Raw genomic sequence first — 15,103 nt, forward strand, 5'->3', positions numbered from 1 at the left:
GGCAATGGCGAAGGTCGGCGGTGCAAGGATTTTGGAAGGAAGGAGAGGTTTGAGGCAGTAGGACGTTTCCCTCAGATTAGTCCTTCCTCGAATGCTCTTCCGAGGGGCGGGGGGGACGGACTTCTTTCCGTGGGCAGCGTTAGCTCTGGCTAAGCGTGGTCTGACATCAGTCGCCGCCGTCCTACCTCCACCTTTGCATTGTCGGGGATTTAGCAGACATATGGCCTGTGCCTGTCCTTGTGGAAGGAAGCTCTCAGTCCCCTGAGTGGAATGTGCACTGCAGGCTGCTTTGTTCCTCTAGCCCTGTGGGCATGCATGGTCCTTGACTAGGGTGACCAGATAGCAAGTGTGAAAAATCAGGACAGGGAGTGGGAGGTAACAGATGACTGTATAAGAAAAACTCCCAAATTTCGGGAGTGTCTTTATAAAATGGGAACATCTGGTCACGCTATCCTCCACAGCTTTTAGCTATGAAACAGGAAAATGGGCAGCTCTCAAAATTCAGTTGCCTTACTTAAAGGCATAGATTAAGGTCCTTGTTTAGGGCTTATAGAAAATGGCTTTTGCTCATGGGAGGGGGAAAGCAGCCCACTCATTGGACACCTCCCAGGATGTTGGAAAACCTGCGGCTTTAGATTAGTTATCTGGTCCTAGGCTGTGCAGGGATGTTAGAGTTTTAGTTCTCCTTATGCAACCCAGGGCATTAACGGGGAGCCCACTGTTATCTAGCAACTTGGAAAAATCTTTAGGTGTTTAATTCACCTTGCTCTTTATCCTTTTCTGTGATATCTGAGGTTTAATTAGGAAAGCCACCATTCTTATATCTGCTGTGCCAAGTAAAATACTTGTGGGAAGGGGTAGTAAGTGATGCAACTATGGAAAGCATATATAGGTCCAGAGCTGAGTGACCACTAAATACGTGAAGAGTGTTTTTGTTTTTTTTCACACGTACTAATCACATTGTAATTATGTGTGTGATGTACAGGAAATAGATATGGTCTAGATCATAGGCTGATCCTGATCCATAAGATACTTTGACTTACGTTGGAGGAAAGTTGTTTGCATAGTATATCAAAACAAAGAAAGCAGAACTTAATCCTCTTTCAGTAAAGCTGGAAGCTTTTATGTTTAAGAGTGACTCTAATTTTGTTCTGGAAAAGAGACAAGAATTGATATACTAGAAATCAGTCTTACAGAACACACAACCATGTAAGGTAAAACTAGTTTAAAATAAAATAAAACTACATCACAAATCTAATGATTTGAAAACTAGTATCTGCCTGGAAGGGACCTTGAGTCATCTAGTCCAGTCCCCTGCAATCATGGCAGCATTAAATATTATCTAGACCATCCCTAACTGATATCTGTCTAACCTGCTCTTAAAAATCTCCAATGATGGAGATTCCACGATCTCTTTAGGCAATTTATTCCAGTGCTTAACTAACCTGACAGAAAGTTTTTCCTAATTTCTGATCTTAACTGCCCTTGTTGCAATTTAAGTCCATTGCTTCTTGTCCTTTCCTCAGAGGTTAAGGAGAACAATTTACCACCCTCTTCCTCATAACAACCTTTTATGTTCTTGAAAACTGTTATCATGCCTCTTTCAGTCTTTGCTTTTCCAGACTAAACAAACCCAATTGTTTCAATCTTCCTTCATAGGTCCTGTTTTCTAGACTTTTAATCATTTTTGTTGCTCTTCTCTGGAGTTTCCCTAATTTGTTTACGTCTTTCCTGAAATGTGGCACCCAGAACTGCACACAGTGCTCAAGTTGAGGCCTAATCAGCATGGAGTAGAGCGGAAGAATTATTTCTTGTCTTGCTTACAACACCGCTACTAATACATCCCAGAATGATGCTTGCTTTTTTTGCAACGGTGTTACACTGTTGACTCATATTTAGCTTGTGGTCCACTATGACCTCCTGATCCCTTTCTGTAGTATTCCTTCCTCAGCAGTCATTTCCCATTTTGCATGTGTACAACTGATTTGTTCCTTCCTTAGTGGAGTATTTTACATTTGTTCTTATTGAATTTCATCCTGTTTACCTCAGACCATTTCTCCAGTGGTCCCGATCATTTTGAATTTTAATCCTATCCTCCAAAGCACTTGCAACCCCTCCCAGCTTGGTGTCATCCGCAAACTTTAAGTGTACTCTCTATATCATTTTCAAAATCATTGATGAATTTATTGAACAGAACTGAACCCAGTGTTACCCACACAAAATTCTCTGTTACTTGCACACTCTAGGGTCACCCACCTTTATCCAGTTCCTAGGGCTAAGGGTGTAACCCTCTTAATTTAGACACGAATTCCTAGGGCTCAGGGTGTAACCTTCTGCGGGTTTGTAGGATCTTTAACCAGTGAAAAGCCTTACACAGTAATATCTTTATCCTCTATTTATTAACAGTTACCAAGCAGAATACACATGCTAAGCATACAATGCTATGTTCACCAATCCTGATCAGGCAGGCGGACTTTCCCTGTTGGCCAGGCAAGGTCAGTCTCGTTTAGATTCTGGTTGCTGCACGACATGGTCATGCAGAGGATTCTTAGCCGCTTTGATCTTAGGCTGTGTCTTAGAGGTGAGTTCTTCTTCCTTCAGGTCTTTCCTTCTTATTCTTCCGTTCTTTTCCGCTGGTCTCCTTGGACCCCAGTTTATATAGTGAAACTTGAGTCCTGCATAGCTATAACTTAACCAATCATTTTGCTAAAATTTTACTAACCAATCCTTACATATTGTAACAAAATTCTCTAGTCATACTCTACCACCTTAATTTACACTTAGCAAAATTAATTATGTAACAGACAGATACAGGCCAAGAACCAGACCAAGATCGTACAGACAAACAATAGAGAAGTGGGGGCCATAAAGATAAAACAATAAAGAAATGAGGATTTCACAACCACAACTATTGATAAGTGGTTTCTTGCCAGACAGAATGCTATTCAGACTAAGTTTTCTTTAACCATTTTAAGATCTTTTTCTTTATCTGATGATAGTGGATGCTATTAGGACAGGCTCTCCTTATCAGCCCAATATTGCATTGTTTTAGTGTAATTTAGATGGAATGTGAGGATGTGACTACCTGATCTTGGCTAATAACTGCTGCTCTCCTAATATGGCTGCAGAAAAAAGCCTTAGGCCTTACAATATGGCTACAGGAAAAGGCCTTATCCTTACACCAGAACTGATCCCTACATGACCCCACTCAATATGCCGTTCCAGTTTGACTGAACCACTGATAACTACTCTCTGGGAATGGTTTTCCAACCAGTTATGCACCCACCGTATAGTAGCTCCGTCTAGGTTCTCCATCAGGGTTGTCGCAACGAATTTTTTGGTGGCCTCAGAGTGCAGCCACCAACTCTTGCTGTTGGCTGTACTGACACTTTTTCCTAAAATTATTTATTTTTCCTGAAGTTAATAAAGTAATATGCACATATATACATCCAAATCATTGTAATTTATTTATGAAAGGTTTTTAGGTTTTTTTGCAGACTCAATAATAAAAGTAATGTACAGTTACCTCTCTTCTTTATCGGACCTGGGTGTAGATGTGGTCCCCCCATCTCAAAAAAGATATACTGGACTTGGAAAAGGTTCAGAAAAGGGCAACAAAAATTATTAGGGATATGGAATGGCTGCTATATGAGAAGAGATTAATAAGACTGGGGCTTTTCAGCTTGGAAAAAAGACGAGGGCAGGGGGTTATGATAGAGATCCATAAAATCATGACTGGTGTGGAGAAAGTAAATGAGAAAGTGTTATTTACTCCTTCTCTTAATACAAGAACTAGGGGTCACCAAATGAAATTAATAGGCAGCAGGTTTAAAACAAACAAAAGGAAATATTTTTTCACACAACGCACAGTCAGCCTGTGGAACTCCTTGCCAGGGGATGTTGTGAAGGCCAAGACTATAACAGGGTTCAAAAAGAACTAGATAAATTCAAAGAGGCTAGGTCCATCAATGGCTATTAGCCAGATGGGTAGGGATGGTGTCCTTAGCCTCTGTTTGCCAGAAGCTGGGAATGGATGACAAGGGATGGTTCACCTGACAGTTAGCTGTTCTGTTCATTCCCTCTGGGGCACCTGGCATTGGCCCCTGTCAGAATACAGGATACTGGACTAGATGGACTTTTGGTCTGACCCAGTATGGCTATTCTTATGTTGTTATGACCTAACAAAATAGAAGCACAAATAAAGTGCTTTGCACATTCTTGGCTTTTTTATGATTGTTTCTTTTTGTTTTTTGGTAAAAGTGGTTGTCTGTACAACAATTGTAAAGTAAATTTAAAAATGCTTTGACATAATAGAAGTCCAAATAATAATGAAAAAACATTTCTGCAAATTGTTTCAATTTTTTTATTTCAGAAACAGACAAAAAAAATCAATCCAATCCAGTAATTATAATATTAACAACAAACATAATCCTACTATTTTGTATGTTAGAAATACAGTGTGATAATAAAAGTTCTGGGTTTTACCACATCCATTGTGTGGATCAGATTACTTACAAAATCTCAGCAGCTCTTTGAAAGGAAAGTCTGCAGGATCTCAGGTCTCGTGTGAGAAGAGAAGCTTTGAGGTTGGCATCAGTGAGGTGGTTTTGGTCCTTGTTTTTCAGAAAATGAAGTGCACTGAATGCCCTCTCATACAGCACAGTAGTAGAAAACAGGGACAAGAAAAGCAAAGCAACTTTAGCTAGGTGCTTGTAGGTGTCCTCAAACAGGTACACATTATTCCAGAACTCCTGTACTGTAACAGCAGGCTGGCAGAAGTATGTGTTCATTCTTGAATCACTGCACATTTTCAGCATGAGTAACTTGAGAGTCCTTAAATCCAGAGCGTCAGAGGAAGCTAATCTGTCTTTTTTTAAAAATCTGTTTATTAAAGGAGTTTAAATGAAAGGATTTTGCCCAAGTGGGAAAGATCCCGTTGCAGGACCAATATCTACAGAAGTGTTTAGAGAAGAGAAGAAGGGCTGGGGTATAGCTGGTTGCCAAGGTGAGGGCTGAATCATGGGTGCTGATGGAACTGTTGATGCGGGCATTGGAGGGTTTAGAGAGTATATGTCTGTTGCAATGGATGGCAAGCTTACTGGAACAGCAGAAGGAACCTTTCTCTGCAATAATCCTATCAGCTCAAAAGTTGTAGTGTTAACAACTCGTAATTGCTCAGAGAGATTGGCCACTGTTGCTTTGATTGCCATCATATCATTTTGAAGATCCTTTATAGCTCTTTCAGATGAGCTATTATCTTTGGTTGGGAGATTTGCTAGACGATCATGGATCCTTTGTAACAGGTCCGAGGTCTTTACCTCCGTCAGGCTTGTCTCGTAACTTGGATTGTCCATGGCGGTCTGAGATGCCTCTACCGCTTCTGGATCCAGATTCTCCAATAGCTCGTCCATGGTGTGACCTGTTAGCTCGTCAGTCGGTCAGTGTATTTGTGTCACCTGTAGTCTTGCTGCTTCCTGTTCCAATTGTCTCCTCCTCCGAGTTCCCTTCCGTATGGATGCTTGTGATGCGTGTTGTGACTTCGGACCCTTTGCTAACTGTATTGCTCCTTGTTGTATGCTTGCCATGATTCAATCTACAAAGTGGTTCGACCAAACACTTGAAACGCGTGTCCTCTAGCTCAGTGTCCATCTAACATATTTTTTTTAATGTTTGTTTGCAGCCAACAAAGCTGAACCAGAATTGTTGAATGGGTCAGTCACAAAGGTGTACTGATGGAAAAAGTTTCCCTCACTGAAACGATTTTCAAGATCCTCCGAGAGGATGCTCAGGTATTCGGTTACAGCTGAGCCAACTTTTTGCTGCACAGTCTCATCCTGACAGCTGAAAAACTGACTAAGCTCGTAAAAAACTGAAAAGTCCTGTTCCTCTTGTAGGTGCTGGACTATGTCAGTGATTGCCATTCTAAATGTATTCATTATTTCAGTGCTATCAAATATTGTTAGCTGAGGTTTCTGAAGCTCCAGATTCAAGGAAGGAAGCTTTGGTAAAAACTCTTTCAAAAAGAGGAGGCAACCTTGTATTTCTGGATCTTGTAGTTTTTGAGACAGTTCTGGTGAAACTTTATTTACAACCTCAACAAGCTCTTCCCAGAGCTCAAATAGCCTCTGTACACTGTAATTAAAACTAAGCCAGCGGCCTGGGTTGTAATTCAGCAGCACCTTTGTGTCTTACAGCCCATTTCACACAGAGTTGCAAATCTCCCTTTATTGACACTGCTGGTTTTGACAGCACTGCGGCATTTTTTCACTATGGATTCAACCTCATCCATACTTTCCATTGAAGCTTTGCTGGCAAGTACTTCTTAGTGGGCAAAACAGTGAAACAAAAGAAGTTTCTGAGTGCACCTTTCTTGGAAGCAGCTCAGCACTCCTACTCGTGCACTTTGCATAGCTGCTGCCCCACGAGCTGTCAAACCGCAGAGATTGTCAAAGCTAACACGGCACTCCTGCATTCTTGCCTGAACACATTTAAAAATGTAGGCTATCTCTGAGGCTCACCTGACATAAAACACCTTCAGAAAAACAATGGCGATCACAGTCCAAAAAGCAAACACATATGAATACTTTGGGACTCATCATGACATCAAGGCTCTCATCCAAGCACAGGCTGTAGAAAGGACTTGCTGTGACTTTTCTAGCTATTTCATTTTGTAGAAAATTTGCCAGATCTCTTATGCTCCTCTGTAATGTGTCACTGCTCAATGGTATCTCTCTGAAAAGCTTACTTTCTGGTTCTACAGCCAGAACAATTTTTCTCAGTTCTCCATCACTGAATGGTTTCCTTGCTTGCCTCAAAAATAGTGCAACTTTAAAAGCAGCCACTTGAATCTGATCCTCTTTACTGAAAAAATCTTTGAGCCGCCACTGTTGTCTTTCAAACTTGGTTTTTGCATCATGTAACAGTTTGCGCCTCCGAAACTCATTGTGGTAATTCTGTTCACCCCTGCATGAGTGCTATAGTGATGTCACATTGCATAAATTTTGATTTAATGAATTTTTCTCTTACAAACAGCGCACACTGCAACTTGCTCAGAAGCGGAATCAGACGGCTTCAGAAACACAAGAAACTGCATTTCCCACTCGTCTTGAAATGTTCTTCCTTCCATGTTCTGCTTTTCTTAGAGGTGGCTCCTGTGGGACCATCTCTGTGTCATAGTCACGGGCACTATCTGGCACTGATTATTTGAAATACTTTCTGATATTCATTTGTGTCTTTAACTCTTTTGCCTTCTGCCACAAACAGTCACAGCCTGTTCAAACACCACCCAGTGGTTTTGCCGATGATGAAGTTGACCAGTAGCTGCTTACGGAGCTACAGTAGTGAGAGATGTAAAAACACAGTGTGAATATGTTTTGTTATTTGAAAGGAAAGCACATCTACGTAATTCAGCTCTGCCTGCGCTGTAGCAATATTTAGAAGAGAATGATCTGCATTATAATTTATGGTGTTTACAAGGCAACTTTAAAATTTATATCTCAGCGATTGTTGGGGTGCTTTGGTCTGGTGCATAGGAGTATTTTAACTTCTGTATTTGGGGGAGCAGGGATGTGTGGATTTAACCAGGACTGAACTGGGCCTTATGGGTGGGTGATGTGAACAACCGCCCATGGTGCCCTGGTGAGGCGAGCACCAGAGACAAGAGGCAAGGAGTGGGGCAGGTCTGGGGTGCGAGGCTGTGGAAGGGAGCTTGGGACAATGTGGGGGAGGCAGCAGGGCCCATGGGTGATGGGGTGGTGGGTGGGGTGCCTGGGAGGCAGCGGGAACTAGGGGCAATGGAGGCAGTGCTTAACTTATAATGAAAGAAGTGTCAGGGCTCAAGCTGGGTGGCTGCTGGCAGGCACCCAGCTCTGAAGGTAGGGTGGCATTGGGGTGCTAACTGTGCTGTGGAAAGTGATATTTGTATCTTTTTAAATACCACTTTTCACAGCAAATCCTGGGAAATTGAGACCTGGATGGAGGGGTGGGAGATGAGGGGCTGAGGCCGATGGATGGAGGAGGCACCACCACCACATGTCCGGGGCTGATGGGCGGCACCCTGGGTCAACACCTGCAGCATTCCATGGTTGATGCCCACTGCCATGTGGCTGGGGGTCAGCACCTGGGGCCAATGCTGTGTATTTGTGTCTGCTGCCGCATAACTGGGGCCAGGGGTTGGTGTCCAGGGCCAGCACCTACTGGAGCCTGCTTTCCTGCGACAGGGGCCGAGGGTTGGTGCCCAGGGCCAGCACCCACTGGAGCTCACAGTCGGCACCGGAGATGTGTACCTGGGGCTCCCCCCGCCTGCCACTTGCCTTGCCCCTCCCCTCCTCACCCAACCCCGACTGTCCATGGGCGGCGGGTATAATAGGTGGCACTGCCACAGCAGCCGAATCTTTGGTTGCTAGGTTTGGTGGAGAAGTTTTTGCTTTATTATGCCCCATACAGGTTCCGGGCCAGCTGAGGAGGTACTATGTGCTATTCAGCTTCCTGGATTCCTCAGTAATCTGCCTGGACTCCAGGGAAATTACTGAGGAACCCAAGAAGCTGAGTACCACATCCTCAGCTGCCCCAGAACCTGCCTGGGGCATAGCAAAAGCGTCTTTGAAGAGATGCTTTTCCCCTGGGCCGGCTTGGGTCTGGGGAGGGGAGGTCCGACTGCGGTTGGCCTGGGACTTCTCCAGGCAGGTGGGTGCCGGGGCTCCTCCAGGCAGGTGGGAGCTCTCGTGGCTTTGGCCGGCCTGCAGCTCCTCTGGCCGAGGAGGAGGGGCACTCAGGGCTTCTCCAGGCAGGGGGCGTGTGGCTCCAGCCACAGAGATGTCAGGAGGTTTGGGGGCTCTAGCTGCCGGGAGGGGGGGTGCAAGGATTGGAGTCCTTCTCTTTGCTCCATACCAGGTAGCAAAAACCATTTTCAACAAATGCATACACTGATATTATACCTTTTAAAACTGATCCTGGTAACTCATCCTCCATCTTTGGTACATTTTCCACTGAATCTGGCAAGTCGTAATCATATTCAGTAACTGTCTTTCCATTTCTAGGCTATGGTGTTATTTATCTTACAGTACCAGTATTCATTCTTCTGTACCATGAGTGGGTTTACAAATTTTAACAAGGAACATGCAACCATATACAGCATGATTCTACACACCTGGATGGCACCCTGCAACAGAGAACAGAGAAACAATTAGTGCAATGTTGAGGTTATTGGTTACCCTTCCACTCCTTACGTTGTGTAGAGTGGAACCATTTGAGGAGCCTTTTCTTGCCTGACTTAACCTCTACCTGATAGGTAGTGGGACTGGCTTTATTTGTTATCACTACCGGATCCACTGACCAAAGCCTCAATGGATGATGTTTTTCAGAATAGAACTGGTACAGGACCTTGTCCCCGACGTGCCACTCAGTAACTCTTAAGTTTGAATTAAGCTTCTTGTCCATTTGACATATGTTACATTGTAGCTGGACAGCTACCTCCCTCTACGCGTTACTGATGGTTTTGAGTAATTGGCCCATATATTGGTCCATTTGCACCAGAGGTTGGTACAGATCTGGAGGGACCCCTCCTCCCAGCCACAATAGTTCTAGGGTTCTCATGGGCCTCCCTGTTAACACTTCATGGGGCGTGTACCCATGTGACCCTACAGAGGACCTAATTGCCATTAATACAAAAGGCAGCTTTTTGGACCAGTTTTTTACTGAAACTCACTATAATTTTTCGGAGTGCAGTCTTGATGGTTCTATTTGTGCATTTAACTAGCCTGGAGCTCTGTGGGTGGCCTGCTATGTGAAACCTTTGCTTTATGTTTAGAGCCAGGCAGATGTTTTTAAGTAGGTCCCCGACAAAATGAGGCCTCTGGTCCGAGTCTATGATCTCTGAGAGGCCAAAGCGGGAGAAAATCTGCTCTAATAGTAAGCGTGCTATGGTGGCGGCGATGTTGTTTCTCGCTGGGTAAGCCTCCACCCATTTGGAGAATGGATCCATCACTACTAGACAATAGTAGTTCCCCTGCCCAGAGCGTGGTAAAGGGCCAATGTAATTGATCCGGAGGCGGTGCCTTGCCCCCCTGACTAGCTGGTGTAAAACTGGACCCTTCCTGACTTGGTAGTCTAAATTGTTCTCAGCATAGATGAGGCAATTCCAGATGTGTTTTCAGCATCTTTTACAACCTCTGGCCACCATCCAACTGTTAAGATTCTTTTGACCATCTTTTCCATACAGAAATGTCCTTGCTGATGGGCGAGCATGATTAATTCTTTGCTGAGACAGCTAGGGATGACCAGAACTGGAATTTCATCTTTAACCTCTATTCTTCTAGCCATGACCAGGCCACTTTGACATTGGAAGATATTGTAGTCCCTGTAATGTTGTTTCTCTAGGAGGTCCTTGATCTCCTCATCTCGCTTTTGTAGCTGCACAATATTCAGATGACTTAAGACTTCTGTAGACTGCAGCTGGCAAATAATATCTTTAGATTTGTTCCACAATGTTTCAGGGCCCATGAGTGCAGGTTGTTTGGGTAAGCTGTCCACTCTGTTATTCAAAACTGAAATTTTGGCCATGTTTTTTCTGTGGGCTCTGACTTTAAATAGAAATGTTCGTCCTTTCCTGCTCTTTGCCAATCTCCAAGCATGCACGAGGTATCTGGCGTGTGCCACAGACTTCTTGTGAGCAGTCCTCATATCTCTTGCCATACATATGGCCCTTAAGACCCAGTCTGAATCTGAACAGATCATAATGGCCAAGTCCAGGTCTGTGGCATCTAAGGCGCCTGCAATAGCTACGATCTCTGCAGCTTGTGCAGAGTGTGGAACAACCGTACCTTGCAGCACCTTTCTAGTGTTGACTTGGAGCACAGCATATCCAGTGTGGGGACTTCCTTGTTGATGGTAACTGCTACCGTCCATGACCCATGTATCTCTGGCTGCTTCTTTTGCTTTCTCCAGATGGAATGGAGATATGATGGTAGGTATCTCTTCTGTCAGCAGTGGACATTCGTGTTGCTCACCCTGGATCAAAAGGGCAGATGGGACCGTTGACAAGGTTGTCACTTTGTCCATTTGAACCTCCCTATTAAGAAGGCTCAGCATCCATCCTGCTAGGCGAGGACTGGAGACTCTGCCATCGTTAGCCCTCCCAGATAAGATGTAGCATACTGGTGTGTGGGTAGTATGAAACACAACTGGGGACATACCGATGATGTATTCCCAATGTTGCAGGGACCAGATAAGGGCTAAGACCTCTTTTTCACACACTGAATACCTCTTCTCCACTTCGGACAGATGCTTAGATCCATAAGCCACCAGTTTTAAACTGGCTCCACTTTGTTGCAGCAGCACAGTGCTTAACCCTTGCTCTGTAGTGGCAAGCTGTAGATGAAAAGGCTTGTCAGGATATGCAAACGCCAGAGCTTGCACGAAAGCTTGCTTAATCTTGCATACCGCCTCTTGTTCTTGTTCTCCCCATACCCAATCCTGACCTTTCCTTAGGAGGGCATAGAGGGGATGAGCGATTTCAGTGTAGCCGTCAATAAAGTCTCTGGAGAATCCTGCCAGGCCTAAAAAGGATCTCAGAGAAGAAACATCCCTGGGTGCTGGTAGCTTACAGACGAGATCAACTCGATTTGCATCCGGGCAAGGGCCATTAATTCCCAATTCCACTCCTAAATATGTTATGGGCTGCTTTACCAGCTGTGCCATGTATGGACTTATTAAAAACCCAGTCTGTTGGATGACTCTCAGCACCTCATCTAAAACCATCAGGTTTTCTTCTTGCGACTTAGTGGCAACTAGGATGTCGTCCACATAACTAATCACCTTATCCTTGTGGGCAAGATATTTCCACATCCTAGTTATGAAGCGGTGGCGTAACAGGGATCCATTATGGTAGCCTTGGGGTACCCTTGTAAAAGTTACTCATTGGTTATCAAAGGTGAAAGCAAATTTATACCAACTACTGTGATTCCAGGGTATTGAAAAGAAAGCGTTGGTAAGATGAATAACAGAACCACTGCGCTCCTGCCACTATTGCTGCCATGATTTCAGGGAATTTCACTACTACAGGTGCTAATCTCCGTGTAACTTGATTTAGGGCTCAGTAATCAACTGTCAGCCTCCAGAACGGGGCATAACAGATGCTGGCAGTTTCAATTAGGACTCCCTGTGCCTTTAAAAGGTCTATGGTGCTGTGGATCCCTTCCTGGGCCTCTCGTGAGTATTTATATTGCCTTTGTGGCCTTGGGTCTGGACCCTCCACCATAACCTCTGCCTGTATCTTGCCATATAGTCTAATTTATTTTTGGCAAACTTATTAGGGTACTTGCCAGTAATTTCAGCAATGTCCAGTTCCCAAAGAGGCTTTTCTAAACTGGTTGGGACTTTCAGCGCACTCACCCTGTGTGAAATGGGCACTATGACACCTCCTTCCCCATTCTGACTTTGGGCAAGCATTTGATTTGGGAGGTCTACGATGACATTTAACCTTTTTAAAATATCCATCCCCAGGATGCCAGGCCCATCTAGTTTTTGTATTCTGAGGGAGGCCTCCACCATCAATATCCCAACTATGCACTGAATGGGCTGCGAGAATGGCACTGTGCTTTCTTTCCCGTTATAGCTTTCAAACACTTTAAGCTCTTGGACTGGTAGTTGTTTAGCTAAGGGGGCAGCTTTTGTGCAAATGATTGACATAGTGGCCCCAGTATCCAGGAGCATTGTTTGCTGAATGCGTCCAAACTCCCCAGCCAGCCAGATGTCAGTGACTGGCCTCCTCCCCCACCTATTGTTGTTAATGGTGGCCACACATGAAGGGAGCGGGAGAGCTTGGCATCCTCAAAATGAGCACTGCAGCGCTCCCAATTTAGTGGGAGCTGCTGCTTTGGCTGCTGGCTGGTCCCCTTCATACCTGGACAGCCTTCTGAATAACTCGTCTGTTGGCAGACGATCAATCTGGTCCCTGATTTAATAATTGAATAGTCTTTTCCAGAGAACCAACCTGAAACCCCACGACTCATTAGCAGTATCCTGATTGTAATTTGAGTCCCGAGCTTTAACATAGTTGTTGTTACCGTTCTTATCTTTAAAATCATTGCCCTTTTTATAATCAACACCCTGAACGGGAGAAACCTTTTCCTTGCAGCCTGAGCTGGGATAGGCTTCCCGTTGCAGTTCATATGCCTTCCTAGCTCGGCTTTCCAGCTCTTTTAGGCTGACAATTCGAGGGTTGGCAGGTCCCATGGTAGCTGGAAGTAGACCCTGCATGAACATTTCCCTGAAATCAAGGGTGTCACAAGTAGCAACACCGTTGGTAATAGGTGACATAACCGTTAATCAATTTAGTAGACGTTTCCATGCAAGGAACTTTTCAGGACGTTCAGAAGACTTTTGCTTTTCTGAATACATTTTACCCAACGCATTCTCATAAGGGTGATACAGTTTTATCACAGCCAAGTATATTTCTACTACCTCATCAACACTAGCCATTTGGACTTCATTGGGTAAGGCCCCAAACTCATCATTGTTCACACACTCCTGAATTAATGCTATGGTGTGCTCTTTGCTTAGGCCAGCTGTACTACTTAGCTTAGCTAACCAATTGCGGGCACTTTCTTTATTTAATGGGGCCATTTGTTTGCCCATCGCCCTGGCCTGTTCTGGCCCTAAGGCTCAGATCTCATAACACGGGTCTCTGGTGGCCTATTGAGCACTGCAGTGGTAGTGATGGTGTAGCAGGGATGAGAGATTTCAGAGTGGTAGCCGTGTTAGTCTGTATCAGCAAAAAGAATGAGGAGTACTTGTGGCACCTTAGAGACTGACAAATTTATTTGAGCATAAGCTTTCATGGGCTAAAACCCACTTCATCGGATGCATGCAGTGGAAGATACAGTAGGAAGATATATATATACACAGAGAACATGAAAAAATGGGTGTTGCCATATCCACTATAACGAGAGTGATCAGTTAAAGTGAGCTATTATCAGCAGGAGAAAAAAAACTTTTGTAGTGATAATCAGGATGGCCCATTTCCAACAGTTGACAAGAGGGTGTGAGTAACAGTAGGGGGAAAAATAAGCATGGGGAAATAGTTTTTACTTTGTGTAATGACCCATCCACTCCCAGTCTTTATTCAAGCCTAATTTAATGGTGTCCAGTTTGCAAATTAATTCAAATTCAGCAGTTTCTCATTAGAGTCTGTTTCTGAAGTTTTTTTGTTGTAGTATTGCATCTTTTAGGTCTATAATCGAGTGACCAAACCGGACAGTCTCTACATAAAAGAATAAATGGACACAAATCAGATGTCAAGAATTATAACATTCAAAAACCAGTCGGAGAACACTTCACAGAAATATTTCTTTTGTAGCTTGCGTTCGGAGGGCCCTGGACCTCAAATCACCTGACGACCAATTTTGGATCGAGGCGAGAGGAGCACAGGATCGGACTGGATCCAGAACCAGGTAAGTTGATGACTCTGGATATGCAAGATACCAGACAGATAAGTGCAGTTAGATGGTATATGTCCTCCTTGACAACGCTGGTCTCTTGGTCCGTCTCCCTCCAAAGGAGCTGCATTCGACTGCCTCTCAGATGGACAGTGACAGCTAACAGTCATGGAATCCTTTTTAAAAGCACCAGGGTGCCAAAGTTCCACAGTGACTCCTGCTGGAACTGGATTTCATACGAGAGTCTGTCTGCTTTTTCTGACCTTAGCGCAAAGCACACAAAAATGTCCAAGAGGACATAACTTTACCCCAACATTGAACAATTGTCATAACTATTCATACAAACAGTACTAAAACATCATCGAGCACACAACACATATGTTTTTATCCAACAATGGGTGCCACTGGAGGGAATCTTCTCCCCTCCTCATATGTCTGTGGTTCTAACCCTTCTTCAGGGGCAGTTGGTGGAGTGTAACTGTCAGTGTACTCATGAGGTGCTGTACAGTTTTCAAACCTACCCCCTCCCGATTCACCAGACTCATAGCCCCTCAAAGGATCTGTGTGTATTGCACCAATGACCCCTTGTTTTTTCTGCAGCTGATCTTTTAAATTTTAGATTTTCTGATTACAGCTTACATGATTCCCAGTTCCTTCTTTTACTTTCT

Source organism: Lepidochelys kempii, chromosome 2, assembly GCF_965140265.1.
Source record: "Lepidochelys kempii isolate rLepKem1 chromosome 2, rLepKem1.hap2, whole genome shotgun sequence".
Lineage (NCBI taxonomy): Eukaryota > Metazoa > Chordata > Testudines > Cheloniidae > Lepidochelys > Lepidochelys kempii.